This window comes from Sapajus apella, unplaced genomic scaffold (genome assembly GCF_009761245.1).
Source record: "Sapajus apella isolate SASKATOON/1434 unplaced genomic scaffold, GSC_monkey_1.0 scaffold123, whole genome shotgun sequence".
NCBI lineage: Eukaryota > Metazoa > Chordata > Mammalia > Primates > Cebidae > Sapajus > Sapajus apella.
Genome location: NW_022437063.1, coordinates 392,734 through 407,238, shown reverse-complemented (window position 1 = coordinate 407,238; position 14,505 = coordinate 392,734). Strand labels below are relative to the sequence as shown.

At 46.3% G+C, this 14,505-nt stretch overlaps 1 protein-coding gene and 1 long non-coding RNA gene across 2 annotated transcripts in view; one reads left to right on the top strand and one right to left on the bottom strand.

Annotated features, from left to right (window-relative positions):
- Window positions 1–14,505, top strand: part of PACSIN2 (protein kinase C and casein kinase substrate in neurons 2) — a 130,739-nt gene that overhangs the window by 877 nt on the left and 115,357 nt on the right. The window lies entirely within an intron of this gene.
- On the bottom strand, window positions 3,493–14,059 carry LOC116538849. Its single transcript, XR_004263804.1, has 3 exons — window positions 13,972–14,059; window positions 9,931–9,933; window positions 3,493–3,503 (listed from the first exon to the last, which is right to left on the bottom strand). It is a non-coding gene; the product is annotated as an uncharacterized LOC116538849 (long non-coding RNA).

Sequence of the window (14,505 nt, the reverse complement as noted above, 5' to 3'; positions counted from 1 at the left end):
GGGCCACGGTTTGCCCTTGGTAGGGCTGGGGCCACGGTTTGCCCTTGTGACCGTCCTCGGAGTTTCCCCAAACTCATTGACTCAGAAATCTGAACTCCCTTCCTCCTCTAGGGCTTTCAAGCCTGGCCAGGCATCCTGAGAAGTTCTTGACTGGAGAGGTAGTGATTCCTGCTGCTGTTGAATTTCATTGACTCATTGGATTTCGGCTCCATCAGAGAAAGTCGATTTTCTTTTCAGAAGGAGTTGGTTGGTCAGGGTGGCAAGCTATGCTATTGCCTTGGGGCTCCACACAGCCTTTGAGGTGTAACAGGCCCTGGATGCCACTCTCGGCTTGGGTGCCTGAGGAAAGGTGGCCTTTGGCCGGGATATGTGCACCATTCCTGGGTCCTGTCTTCTCTTTTTACCCCCCGCCTGTCCCGGGTTGTTGTGGTGAAGAGGGTAGGCTGCTCAGAGTCTCCAGGGCTACTTGGCACACAGTTTACCAAATGCTGCCTGCCTGTCTTGATGACAATCAAGAGACCAGCTCAAAGAATTTGACCCTCAGCTGCAGATGGTGAGCTCACACTTTCCTTTCTTCCTTTTCTGTGCCTCCCTCTGCACTTATTCCGGTGTGCTGAAGTTTTGTTGTAAACCTGCTGGGATTGCCAGATTGGAGCCCAGGGCAAGGGCACAGACCAGGTGGGCAGTGTTGAATGCCAGCCCTCCTGTTCTTGCCCCAAATGCTCTCATTCCACCTGATTCATGAGCCTGCCTGCATGCAGCCTCCTCATAGCGATATTGGATGCGTGCCAGTGCAGCTTGGCTTTCTCTTGATTCACCTGGAAAACTTTCACTTGTGTGCACTTAAACTTCATTGTAGAATTTGGCAGCCTCCTCGGTGAGGTTATATTGGTTGAGATGTGAGGCCACTACATCAAAAACCTTTCTGTGGTGTGTTTTTCTTTCGACAATAGTCTTGAAGCTTTAAAGAAAGTGGCCATTAGGCCGATGATATTTATTACTTGGGAAAGTAACATAACACAGGGAAGTAGATGAGTGATTAGTCTGCTCTCTTTATCCTCTTTTTGGGAGAAGAATAACAAATCATTTGATGGAAATGGTATCCTTAGCTCTTGCTGCTTTGGGACTTGGAACTTTATTACTTTTAATCTCAAATGTATATGAAGTTGTGATGTGATATTTAAATAATTTAGTCTGGGCGCGGTGGCTCACGCCTGTAATCCCAGCACTTTGGAAGGCCAAGAAGGGCAGATCACCTGAGGTCAGAACCTAGAGATCAGCCTGGCCAACATGGTGAAATCTTGTCTCTACTAAAAATACAAAAATCAGTCAGGCATGGTGGCACACACCTGTAGTCCCAGGTACTTCGGAAGCTGTGGCATGAGAATAGCTTGAACCCGGGAGGTGGAGGTTGCAGTGAGCCGAGATCGTGCCACTGTACTCCAGGGCTGGGCAACAGCGAGACTCCATCTATAAATAAGTAATCTAAAAGTATGCATGTATTAAACAAAACAAAACAGTATCTGAGTTTCCAACATAGCCTTCCACAGGGAGATAACATTGGCTTTCCCCTAATCCTGCTTACCCAGTCCACATCTCTGATGGCCAGACATTTCTGGGGTGGGAACAGAGGGTCATTTGTCCTTGCCCTTTTTTTTGAGACAGCCTTTGACTCCTGGGTTCAAACAATTCTTCTGCCTCAGCCTCCCGAGTAGCTGGGATTACAGGCGCCTGCTACTTTGCCCGTCTAGTTTTTATATCTTTAATAGAGATGGGGTTTCACCATGTTGGCCAGGCTGATCTGGAACTCCTGACCTCAAGTGATCTGCCTGCCTAGGCCTCCCAAGTGTCCTTGCCTTCTGTTTCTTCTCTATCCCTTCAAAGTCCATGCTGTGTTAAGGGTGTCATGCTCAGGCTTACTGATTCTGAAGGGTTATCAGTGGATGATTCCAGGATGTGGTGGAAGGTTTCTTTAATAATAGTAATGACATCTTGTGTTTAGAGATGGCAGTGGCATTTACCAGATGCTCTCTGGCCACCTTCATCTGAACCTCCCAGCTGACTCAGGCCTGCCTTACCTGCCATCAGATTGTAATGGCAGCTTTTTGGAGGCCACCTTGTAGATTATGCGGTTAATGACCACATTCACCTGAGTGATAGTGCTGGCTCAGTTTTTTCCCAGTTAGATTGTTTGGAATGGTAGTTGCATACCTGAGGGCAGTGCAGCAATGCCTTAGTTACGAAGTCAGTTTGCATTCCTCAGGTAGAGTCTTTCTTTATGGCCATGGCACTGATCCCTCACATACCAGAAAGTACCATTTGTCCCTGCTCCAGACAGACTCCAGATGTGTCCCAGTGATGGTTCTTGGGGTAGTTTTGTAGGAATTTCTACAGAATTTTAGTATTCAGATGAGTATGCTCTATCTGTGGGCTGGAGCCAGACTTCAGAGAATTCTCAAAGTATTCTGCACAATGCAACATTTTTTGGTATCTCTGCAGTTCCAGAGGTAACTGCTTGAGGGACAGTGGCCACCAGAGATCACAAGTTTTGATATTTTGATGAAAAACACACATACATAAACAAAAACCACCTTTCCATAAATGACCTATTGAATTGTGTTTATTCCCATGATTGCATGTTCATCTCTTTGCTTAATAAAACGTAACAAAGCATCATAGAGTCTTTCTTGTTTCCTAGAATAAGGCCTTTTTATTTTTAATTTCTTTTCGAGATGGAGTTTCAACTCTGTTGCTCAGGCTGGAGTGTAGTGGCACGATCACTACAACCTCCACCTCCTGGGTTGAGGCCATTCTCCTGCGTCAGCCTCCTGAGTAGCTGGGATTATAGGCACCCGCCACTACACCCAGCTAATTTTTTGTATTTTTAGTAGAGGCGGCGTTTCACCATGTTGGCCAGGCTGGTCTCGAATTCCTGACCTCGTGATTCGCCTACCTTGGCCTCCCAAAGTGCTTGGATTACAGGCGTGAGCCACCACCCTGGCCTTCAGTTTTTAAAATAATTATTTTATTTTTAAAAATAGAGCTGGGGTTTCTCCATGTTGGCCAGGCTGGTTTCAACCTCCTGGTCTCAAGTGATCCTCCCATCTCGGTATACAACGTGCTAGGATTACAGGTATGAGCCACCACACCTGGCCTATTTTTAATCTTAAAAAATCATTTGCATGTTTCTTGACTTGAGGCACTGAACTAGACAGAGATGAGAATATAGAAATAACAAAATGGTGTCTCAATTTCCAGACCTCACAGGAAGCCTTAAAAATGATAAACAAGGATAGGGACTTGGCTGTGTCTTTAGAAACTGCATGTGTGGTGGTTTATAGAACATACTCTGTGGCCAGATAAAATTTAAATGATGATTTTTCCTCCCAAGAATATGGGATGATGGAGGGAGAGGAGCATGGATGGAGACTAGGAGCCTTGGGCTCTTGTCCAGCCTCTCCCTGACTAACCCTGAGGTCTGGGACTAACGCAGACCTCAGGGTCTCAGTTTTCATATGTATCAAATGAGGCACTTAGAGGATCTTTACCTTTTGCAAATCTGTTAACAGCTGTGAGCTCTTCCCAGGGAGCACATATGTGGACAGCTTCATAGACCTGGACCCAGATTAAGAACTGGATCATTCCATCTCTAAGCTCCCTCTCACCTGTGATATTGTGTAATCCTATTTTTCCGGTCATCTTTGAGCTAGCAATAATGATGACTTGTATTTATAGAAGATGCACATTCCAGAGTACTTTCACCTCTCATGGTTTTTTTTTTTTTTGTGCTCAAAACATTTCTGAGTGGTACGGGTGGCAATAGATGTTCCTTCCTGTGATGAAGAAAGTGGCCAGGCTTGGCCGGCACGTTGATAGAGCACACAGCCAGAGGCTGTCCTGGGACTGGAACTGGGGCTCCTGGTTGCCATCCTGGGGCTTTTCCATTAGGCTTTGCTTCCTTGGTGGTTGTCATTATGAGTTATGTTTGGCAGTTCAAATATCCCCAGAATGTGTCACTCACAGAGGGAACTATTTGTTCATCTGCTGAAAGGACTGTTTTTCTCTCTGAATTTGGATCACTAAACACCTTTCTGTATGACTGTGAAAAGGCTACTTACTTTGTTTCTGTTATTTTTTCTTGCTACGTCTTTTTTTTTTTGTTGTTGTTGCCACATTTTTCATAGGGGCAGTTTGTAGGGCTTGAGTGTTTTGAGCAGACTTATTTAACGCTTATTGATGAAAGAGTACATTAAGATGACTACTTCTCAGTTGCTTAGCAGTTGAGAAAGTTGTGAAATAAATGTTAAGTAAAAATTCCAAATGTCTGACTTGTCCTATCCAAATATGTCCTCACAGATGAGATGCTCTCTGCAGTCTAGGAGGCCCCTCCCTGGGCCCAGAGCTGCTGGGTGGGTTTGAAAGTTGGGTGTGGATTGTGCTGGTGGCCAGGACTGTCCAACAGTGGCTTCTTGTGGCCTTCTGACCAGACTCCTAACATTTTATGAACTAATTTTGTCATTTTATTGAAAGAGTACATATTCTCAGCTATATAAAGAGCTTCTGTATGTAAAAGAACACTGAACTTAGGCTGGGTGTGGTGGCTCACGCCTATTATCCCAGCACTTTGGGAGGCCAAGGCAGGCAGATCACGAGGTCAGGAGTCTGAGACCAGCTTGACCAATATGGTGAAACCCTGTCTTTACTAAAATTACACAGATTAGCTGGACATGGTGGTGTGCGCCTGTAATCCCAGATACTGGGGAGGCTGAGGCAGGAGAATGGCTTGAACTCAGGAGGCGGAGGTCACAGTGAGGTGAGATTGTGCCACTGCACTCCAGCCTGGGTGACAGAGCAAGACTCTGTCTCGAAAAAGAAAAACAAAAAGAAAAAGAACACTTAACTTTAGAGCCTCACAGATGTTATGTGACTTATTTCTGATGAAAATAATCATAATAAAGATTAAAAAAGTATTTTTAAAGAATACGTCTGATCTATTTCTGAAAGATGTTTTGAATTCTCAGACATGGAAGCTGATAGTACTGCACACAGCAGGCGTCACTCAGTGTGGAGTGTGTGTGGAGAACTCCACCTGTCTTCCCATTATGTCACGTGTGCTGTGACTGTTATTGCAGCCAGCTGGGGCACTCTGTTAAGCTGCCCTTGGAAGTACCTGCTTTATATTTTCATTTCACTCCCTGGACTGAGAGTGTTTGGAGGATATCTCAGTGGCTCCCGTGGAGGGAGCATCTGTGGGTGGAAGGCAGCAGGCAAGGTGAGTCAAAGGGGGTGGTCCTGGCCACTGCAGCCCTGGAATCCTGAGATAAAGATGATGGCTGCTCTGTAAAGGCAGCTCAGTGTAGACAGCAGGCCTAGAAACTTACCTCGATTCATTGTGGCAGTACCAGATAGGAGTGTGTACAAAGTACAGGAGGACAGAGGAGGGCAAGTCTGACTGCCCTCAGGACACTGCAGAGAGCTGACTTTCAGGGAGGTGACTTTGGAGGGATTTTGCCAGAGCCACAGGTGCCCTCCAGTTGGGTTGATGGTAAGGACCATGCTGGGCAGAGCTGTGGAGAGGCGGAGGTTGCAGTGAGCTAAGATAGTGCCACTGAACTCCAGCCTGGGTGACAGAGCAAGACTCCGTCTCAAAAAAAAAAAAAAAAAAAAAAAAACAGCGGGAAGGGGTGGGGGAGAGAGGGAATGAGAGGGGCAGGGAAGCTTCAGGTTGTGACTTGCCTTGTATTCTGGAGGACAGTTCACTGGGGAGCTGTTTCTGGGTATTTAAAACAGGAGGATGAAGATCTTCAGAGAAGCAGGATGTCAGCTGAGAAGTCAGGGATGCAGATGGGGGAGGGGTGATTCAGGTGACTCTATTTCACAAAGGTCACCTCTGTCCTTGGGAAGCTCAGGGATTGCCATCTGTGTTCCTAGGAAGCAGTGGCTCAGCTCTCTAATGAGAGGGGCTTTTAGCGTGGAATGGCCCCAGTCTTGACTCATTCTCTTAACCCGCATTTACGTGCTTGGTTGGGAATGAAGCAGCTATGTGGGTTCTGCTTCTCTTTCTTTTTTCTTTTTTGAGACAGAGTTTTGCTCTTGTCGACCAGGCTGGAGTGCAGTGGAGTGATCTCGGGTCACTGTAGCCTCCACCTCCTGGGTTCCTGCTATTCTCCTCCCTCAGTCTCCCAAGTAGCGGGGATTATAGACATGCACCGTCATGCCTGCCTAACTTTTGTATTTTTGGTAGAGATGAGGTTTATCATGTTGGCCAGGCTGGTCTCAAACTTCTGACCTCACATGGCCCGCCTGCCTCAGCCTCCCAGAGTGCTGGGATCTCCGGCGTGAGCCACTGTGCTAGGTTGCTTCTCTTTCCATATGGTGTATGCTTGTGCTTACAGATCATTGAGCTTAGTATGTCACTTTCACTGTAGTTCCTGCAGAAGAAAGGTAATTTTGCAATAAGGTATTGGAGGTTAGAAACATGGTTTTGGCCAGGCGCGGTGGCTCAAGCCTGTAATCCCAGTACTTTGGGAGGCTGAGGTCAGCGTATCACCTGAGGTCAGGAGTTCGAGACCAGCCTGACCAATATGGTGAAACCCTATCTTTAAAAAAAAAGAAAGAAACATGGTTTTAGACTCAGACAGCCCTTGGGTGTGTGTTCGAATTCCACCACTAGGCGACTGTGTGGCTTTTGGCCAAATGCTTCAGCATCTCCAAAACTGGGTGTCTTAGTCAGTTGGGGCTGCTGTAACAAAGATGCCATGGCTTGTAAACAACAGAAATTTCTTTGTTACAGTTCTGTAAGCTGCAAGTCTGAGGTCAGGGTACCAGCATGGTTGGGTTCTGAGGAGGGTCGAGGGTCCTTTTTCATGTTGTGGATTGCTGACTTCTTATAGCCTCATATGGCATGAAAGAAGGTGAGAGAGCTCTCAGATACTTTTTATAAAGGCCTCATGCCTGTAATCCCAACATTTTGGGAGGCTGAGGCAGGAAGATCACTTGATGCTAGGAATTTGAAGCCAGGCTGGGTAACATAGTGAGACCCTGTCTCAACAAAAACTTTAGGAAAAAATTGTGAGGATACTAGTCCCATTCATGAGGGCCCTGCCTAATGAGCTTCCAAAGGCCCTACTTGCTAATGCCATCAGCTTGAGGGGTAGAATTTCAGCATAGGAATTTTGGGGGATCCATACCTCAGTCTTTTGTGCCAGGATTCTGACGGCCCTTCCTCATTGGATTTTGGCAGGGCAGCATGAGGTGATGGAGCCCAGGAGCTCAGCATGTGTGCCTGGTCCACAGTGCTGCATCAGTCACTCTGCTATCACACAGTGCAGTGTCTACTTAAGGGAATTTGCTAATTAAGCAAATTATACCTTTAAAGTGCCCAAAGTGATTTTATCCAGTTCTATTTAAAAATCCTCCCCAAACCTCACAATGTTCATGACCTCTTTGTCCACAAAAGAAAAAGAAAAAAACTCCCCCCTCTCAAACTTTCTGGACCTTTCCTTGGTGACTCGGGGTCATGGGGATGCAGTTGTGTGTCATTGGTGTGGGTGAGGCCTCCTGCGCATAGACTACCCTCATATTCTGGCGCTTACAGGGCCTGCCTTCTTTCTTCTCACCGCCTTTTGTAAGCTGCTGTTGGCATATGGCCCATTTGTTGGGGTGAGGGCCTGATGATGGTCATCCTCCCTGGGTTTTGTTTGTTTGTTTGTTTGTTTGTTTGTTTGTTTTTTTCTTTTTTGAGATGGAGTCTCACTCTCTCCCAGACTGGAGTACAGTGGTGCGACTCGGCTCACTGCAACCTGCGCCTCCTGGATTCAAGCAGTTATCTGCCTCAGCCTCCAGAGTAGCTGGGATAACACACGCCTGTCACCATACCCGGCTAATTTTTGTATTTTTAGTAGAGATGGGGTTTCACCATCTTGGCCAAGCTGGTCTTGAACTCCTGATCTCGTGTTCCACCTGCCTTAGACCTCCAAAGTGCTGGGATTACAGGCATGAGCCACCGTGGCTGGCCTCCTCCCTGGGGTTTGAGGGCAGCCCTGCCATGCAGAGGCCTTGCTGTCTTCTAGGTTAGTGATTCTCTGCCTGAGTTTGATGTGATGGGTTATAGAAAGCCTGACCCTGGGCTGAAGGGATGCTGCTTGACTATACCTAGTGACTCAGGATTGGAAGAGGGTACTGGTGGTGATGGCTTACCCCTAGGTGATGAGAAGTAGAAAGCAGATGATAAAGCTATAAGCACTGCTCTCCTGTGTGAAATTGTGTTCGGATAACATGTAGCAATGATAGTTAAGGTTTTAGAATTATGGAAAGTTTCTCCTTGTCTTCCAAACTGTATCACTGCCCTTTTACTTTTATATTAATGTTTAAGTAATCACTTTGTAATTAAAATAAGTATAAATAAAAATAGCTTGGTTGTCGAGGCATTTGCAGTTTACCAAGAAGCTTTCCATAGCCCTCATTTTGTTTTCAGAACAGCCTTGTTAATTTGCTACCTTCTTCATTGTTCAGAGGGGAAAGAGAGGGAGAGGTGAAAGGGTCAGTGGTTTTGCCTGAGGCCACCAGCCAGGACCCCACATGCTCCTCTCAGCCCAAGCCCAGAGCTCCCAGGACGCCTATGATGGGTCCTCTGTCTGGACCTGCAGGGTGGTCTTTATAGAATCAACCGTGGCTAGTATTTTGAAGTTTCCTATTGAATAAAATGAAATCTTATTACTATAAAGTGATACCCAAACTGTAGTTTGTGAACATTTTCATATTTTAAACTGCATTTGTCTTTCATTATATTAAATTATGTTGTCGCCAACTGAGTGTGCCATGATTGTGAATTGTGGTCTTCAGAGGAACCACAGAGCAGGCAGTGCTCCCTGTGCAGACCTCCAAGCCCGCTATTAGTGGGTTCTGTAGCTGGCTGACTGGCTGGAGCTGGGCTGCCTGCTCGCCGCTTAGCTCACACATGGTGATGCTTTAATTAAGCAATTGTGACCTTTGCTCCTACAAATGTATCATCAGATAAGGAGTCTGGGCATGTGCCACCAAGGAGGAGGATATGCATGGGGGGTGTGGAGTCAGTAATGAGAGGCCCACTGTCTGCACAGGCCCCCATGTTCTGAAGTTTTCTGAGGGATCCTTCAAGAAGCTTTACTTCCTGCCCATTTAATTCTTGCAACAAGATTGTGTTCTCTCCACTACGCACATATCAACTGAAGCTCAGAGAGATTAAGTGGCCTTCAGAGGGTCACCATCAGAGCTGGTGCTCTGCCTACAGAAGCCCACGCTCATTTTACCTCCTCTGGCTGGCTGGAATGAGTAAGTTCTGAGTTGCTAACTCTCAGATGTGAATGTTGATAAAAGATAATCAGTGTTTCTCCCCCACCTCTGAGAAACATGGACATGAGGCAGATTATGTGTGTCTTTTGCTTAAGACAGGATCTATGGCTGTAACTAACTTGCTTAAGATAATATGAAAGTTGGCAGTCATTTAACAGCAGGAAGATAAGGGCAGAAAAGGGAGAGTGGCTGGTGTGCAGTCAAGGCTGTGGGTGACTCGCTGGTGCACCCACTCCGTAATGCATTCCACGAGGGACAGGAGGAAGGTTCCAGAGGCCCTGGCTTAGGAGTGCTGTTGCCTCGCCTGGGGCAGATGAATTCTAAAAGGCATCGGATGCTGTTGAAGAGCAGGTAGACAAGGGAGAAGAAGTTGCATTTCTGTAGAGCACGGCACTTTGTATAATTGCCAAAGGTCTTCACATCTTGTCAACATTATGATACCAAATAAGAGCATTTGCTCAGGTGTATTAGAGCAGATGCTTGTTTTTATGGTTGTGATAATCATAACTTTTATGTCAAATGATTTCTTTTTTGCTTTCTTTAAATCTTTTAAAAATTGAAGGTTCAACATAGAAAACAATGTTCTGGATAAAGAACTCTCTTTGTAGTTTACCTTCCACACATTAAGTGTTCTTGGTTTTTTTTAAAAAAATTTCTTTTTTTGAGATGGAGTTTTTTGTTGTTGTTTTTTTTTTTTGCCCAGGCTGGAGTGCAGTGGCATGATCTCAGCTCACTGAAACCTCTGCCTCTTGGGTTCAAGCGATTCTCCTGCCTCAGCCTCCTGAGTAGCTGGGATTACAGGCATGTGCCACCACACCCAGCTAATTTTGTGTTTTTAGTAGAGACAGGGTTTCTCCATGTTGGTCAGGCTGGTCTTGAACTCCTGACCTCAGATGGCCCACCCACCTTGGCCTCCCATAGTGCCGGGATTACAGGTATGAGCCACCGCACCTGGCCGACGAAGTGGTTTTTATCTATCTTGATCAAGTAACCTATTCCCTGCCGACTTTGTACCAAGCTTCAGAAGAGGCAAGAGAGGTATGTTGTCTCTGTCCTTCCTCAAGGCAATACTTCAAGGTTGCTTGAAGGTGAGGAAGCTCTAGGTAGTGAAATCAGGTGCCTAGTCCAAGGCCAACCAGTTTGTAGATGGGAGAGATTTGAAGCTTGAACTGACCTCACTGTTTTCTTTTCAATAACTGACATTGTTACAATTGTATTATTCAGATTCACTTAAATATTTTCTTGGCTGGGCGTGGTGGCTCACACCTGTAATCCCAACACTTTGGGAGGCCAAAGCGGGTAGATCACGAAGTCAGGAACTCGAGACCAGCCTGAGCAATATGTGAAACCCCATCTCTACTAAAAGTACAAAAATTAGTCGGGCTTGGTGGCCTGCGCCTGTAATCCCATCTACTCGGGAGGCTGAGGCGGGAGAATCACTTGAACCCAGGAGGCGGAGGTTGTGGTGAGCCAAGACTGCACTACTGCATTCCAGCTTGGACTACAGAGTGAGACTCTGCATAAAAAAAAAAAAATTGTTTTCTCTGAAGTATTTTCCATTTTTTACTGTCGTCTTTAAAAAGATTATTAATGGTTGTATTATCCTATTGATGTAATGAGATTAAAACATTCCCTAGTGCTGGACATTTTAGGTTATTTCCACTTTTTTGCTAATGTAGATGAATTTGCAGTTTATAATTTCATCTTTCTTTTTTCATATATGCAATTATTAGTTCCTGGGAATAAATTCCCGGGAATAGAAATCTTCTATTAAAGGGCATGAACACCTTAAGAGTGTTTTGGAAGCCTGTCTTGCTTATTTTTCTGATATTTTTGGGTGAAAAAAATGGGATTCTTTCTCTTTAAGGTGCTTGCCTTGGCCTTTAGAACTTCTAAGCATCTGTGAGATAAGAAAGTTCTGTGAGGGTTTCTTAAATGAGTCACATTTCCTTCCTAAGTATCTGGATATCATTTTACTTGAATTAGCTGCTTTACTTTCATGAGCAAGACACAATGTTTTAGAAAATCCTTACTACTTTATTATTAATCCCTGGAGCTAATGTTCCAAATTCCCAAGGTCGTGAGTGCTTGGGGTTGCATTCTTCTATCAGCTCAGCAGTCAAGGTAGGCATCTCACAAACCTTCTCTAGCTTTCTTTTCCTCACTTAGGGGATGCATATAGGAAAGACTCTGCAGGGTTCTTTCTGCCAGACAGCCTGGGGGTCATGTGGTCCTTTGGAGTTCGTCTCTAGCTTCTAGATGTCATTCTCATGGACGTTCCTGGCTCTGTTCATCTCCAGAGACAAGCATCTCAAGTGGGAACATGGAGGGAAGTTTATAGCACTGGTGCTTGCTTGCCTTGTTTGCTTGTTTGCTTTTCTGTTCTGGTCTACTGTGGAACTTGTCACCATGTCCCCTCCCCGTGGACTAACTTTCCTACCCTCCATTGTCCCTTAGGTATTCACTCTCAGACTGAGCAGAGTCCTGTTTTCCTGGTGGCTCATTTGCCAGGGTCTGCAAAAGACAGGTGCTTAGCAGGGGCAGAGAGGGGATCCAATGGGGAGCAATGGCTGGGCCAGCTGACCTCAGTGCTCACCCCGGGGTCTCCTCCCTTGGATTTCTACGGTGCCTCCACCATGTCTACCCTCTCCCACAAGGGGCTGTTTCCCTTTTAGTTCTCTGGCCTCACCGTGGACAGAAGCTTGCTCCTCTTGGTTCCTCTTATCCCAGGTAGGAAAAGCTGAAGTTCACAACAAAACGAAGAGACTGGACTACACCTGAAGGTAGAAATGAGAAGAAACAGCCACAGACAGCACAGCATATACATGTTTGGCTTCCTAAGCACAGGCAGGTTTTTGTGCCCACACTCCTAACTCCACACTTCTAACTGCACTGGCTCTGCCAGGGGCTTCCCAGCTTCCTGCTTCCCCTACTAGCCCTGCTTCTTCTGTCAGTCAAACAGAATTTTAGGGTTAATGCTTTGCTTGATGCTTCGGGGACTGCATTTTTATCACAAGTTTGGAAATTGTGCTTTGCCCCGGTTTCTGCAGATGCCTAAACATGTCTAGGTTGCTGTTGCCTTGGCAACTGGCTGAGCTGTTGGTTGTATATGTGGTGAAGGCTCTGGCAGGGGCTGGATGGAAGCCCCAGGCCTTCCTTAGAACTTCTCAGCCAAGCTGGTAGTTACTCCCAAGCCCAGAGGTGTATGCTCTTAACTCCCCTATGTCATTTGGAGCTTCCCATTTCATTTCCCTAAGAAATCCCTGCTCAGCTGCCGTAGACTTGGGTGCATGGTATGACATGGCATGGCATGCACTGAGAGGGCTGATTTATTTCAAGACTGGATTCTTGGCAACAACACGAGACACGATTCCTTAGCGGCCCTTGACCTAAGCTTTATTCAAGGTTGGACAGGGCAGGGGCTGCTTGTCCTCTCCCTTCAAGTTTCTTCTGCTTCTCAGACCTGGAGCTGCTTGTTGGGGCCCAGAGCCGGGCCTTGCCTGAGAGTCCCACAAAAGCAGGGCCTTCCAGTGGGCCAGAGGGTACTCCTGACCACCTATAAGTCATGGGAAGAAAGTGAATGTGATTGGATCACTGCAGTGCCACACAGTATGAATCCTTTTATGAAGACTAAGTGAAAGGTTGGTATAATCAATTCCAGTCTTATCCTTTGTTATTTTCTTTAATGCTTCTTTTATTTCCTTTTGGGCTTATTTCTTTTCTTCTTAGTCTTACAAAAGTGAGTCTGAAGTTGTGATGTGTGGGGGTTGGGGCTGGTTCATTGCCCCCTCTTAAAGCTCAGACAAGTCAACCTTCCTTGAAGTTTTCTGGGTATAAACTCATATCCAGAATTGCTATTTTGGACCCATGCTTTTCTCTCTGCTACCTCTGTTAGGAACTTGCAGATTCACAAAATTTAGAAATAGTTTAACATAATGTGAGCTCTTACTAGTAAGTAAAGAGGTGGGTAGGGAGAGAAACCTCCTTCAGTCACCACCCTCCAAAAACCTCATGTTAGCGGTGTGATTGGTGGAGATTGAGACAAACTCAGTCCATTGGGAGCTACTGCGGGTACCAGGTAGGAGAGGGGAGTTCTCTCCTTGGGGTAGAGTTGGCAAATTACCAGTCCCCACAAAGGCTGCAAAGCCCTGCTCCCCATTTCCTGTGCATTCTGCTATACAGGAGGGCTGGCTTTTGGGGCCCTGACCTGGAACCTAGGAGGGTTTTCCCCATAGGAGGGCCTCTGTCTGGAGTAGTGGGACAGGGACAAGACTCTGCTGTGTTCTGGTCTTGGGACGGCCCAGTCCAGTGGGGCTGCAAGTGCCTGCAGTGAGCTGTTATTAGTAAGGAACTCTGCAGCCAAATTGCCTGGGCTTGAATTCCAGCTCTGAGATTGATTGTGGTACCTACGTACTTCACCTTTGAAGTGGGGATCATGATAGGATTGTTGTACAGATTGGATGCACGAATGTGTGCCCTGCACTTGGGATGGCATCGCCCACCAAGAGCTCCATTGTAGCACAGCCATCAGTGCCCCTGAGCGTCCCAACCATCTTGCCGTGGGACTCTTTGATTCCCACTTTACAGTTGAGAAAATAGGCTCAGAGAAGCTTAATATATCTTCAGACCTGGGTCTACCTCTTCAAAGCACTGGTGGTCCCCCACAGTGGCCTTGGCTCCCCAGCAAGTTAGGGAATGACTGCCAGGAGACTACTCCATCAGTGCTATGCCCACCAGGCATAGTTTATAGACAGATTTTTTAATGCCTCCCTACACATGCATGTACACACACATAAAACATTTATGTGCTACTGAAATGGGAGAGTTCCCTGGACCCCTTCGAGGTACTTGGGACAGGGATGTGGCTGGTTTGCTCAAACCCCTTACAGGAGCGGGGAACATGCAGGTGAGCAAGTACAGGAGCCAAGGCGAGTGCTTTTGGGCTCCAGCTCCGCGGCAGTGTCTAGGGCTGTTATAATGCTCTTTTAGACCTCCTGTCTGGGGATGGCTTAGGTATTAAACAGCTCAGTGAAGAGTCATTGTGACAGCCTTTTTGGGTTCCTGCATCCAGTGCATCCCAAATTGCCTGGTGTCTAGGAAAATCAGGTCATGTGGACTTGAATGATGGTGAATGCAGAATTTTTATTATGGAGGTGGCTTTCAGCAGGATGG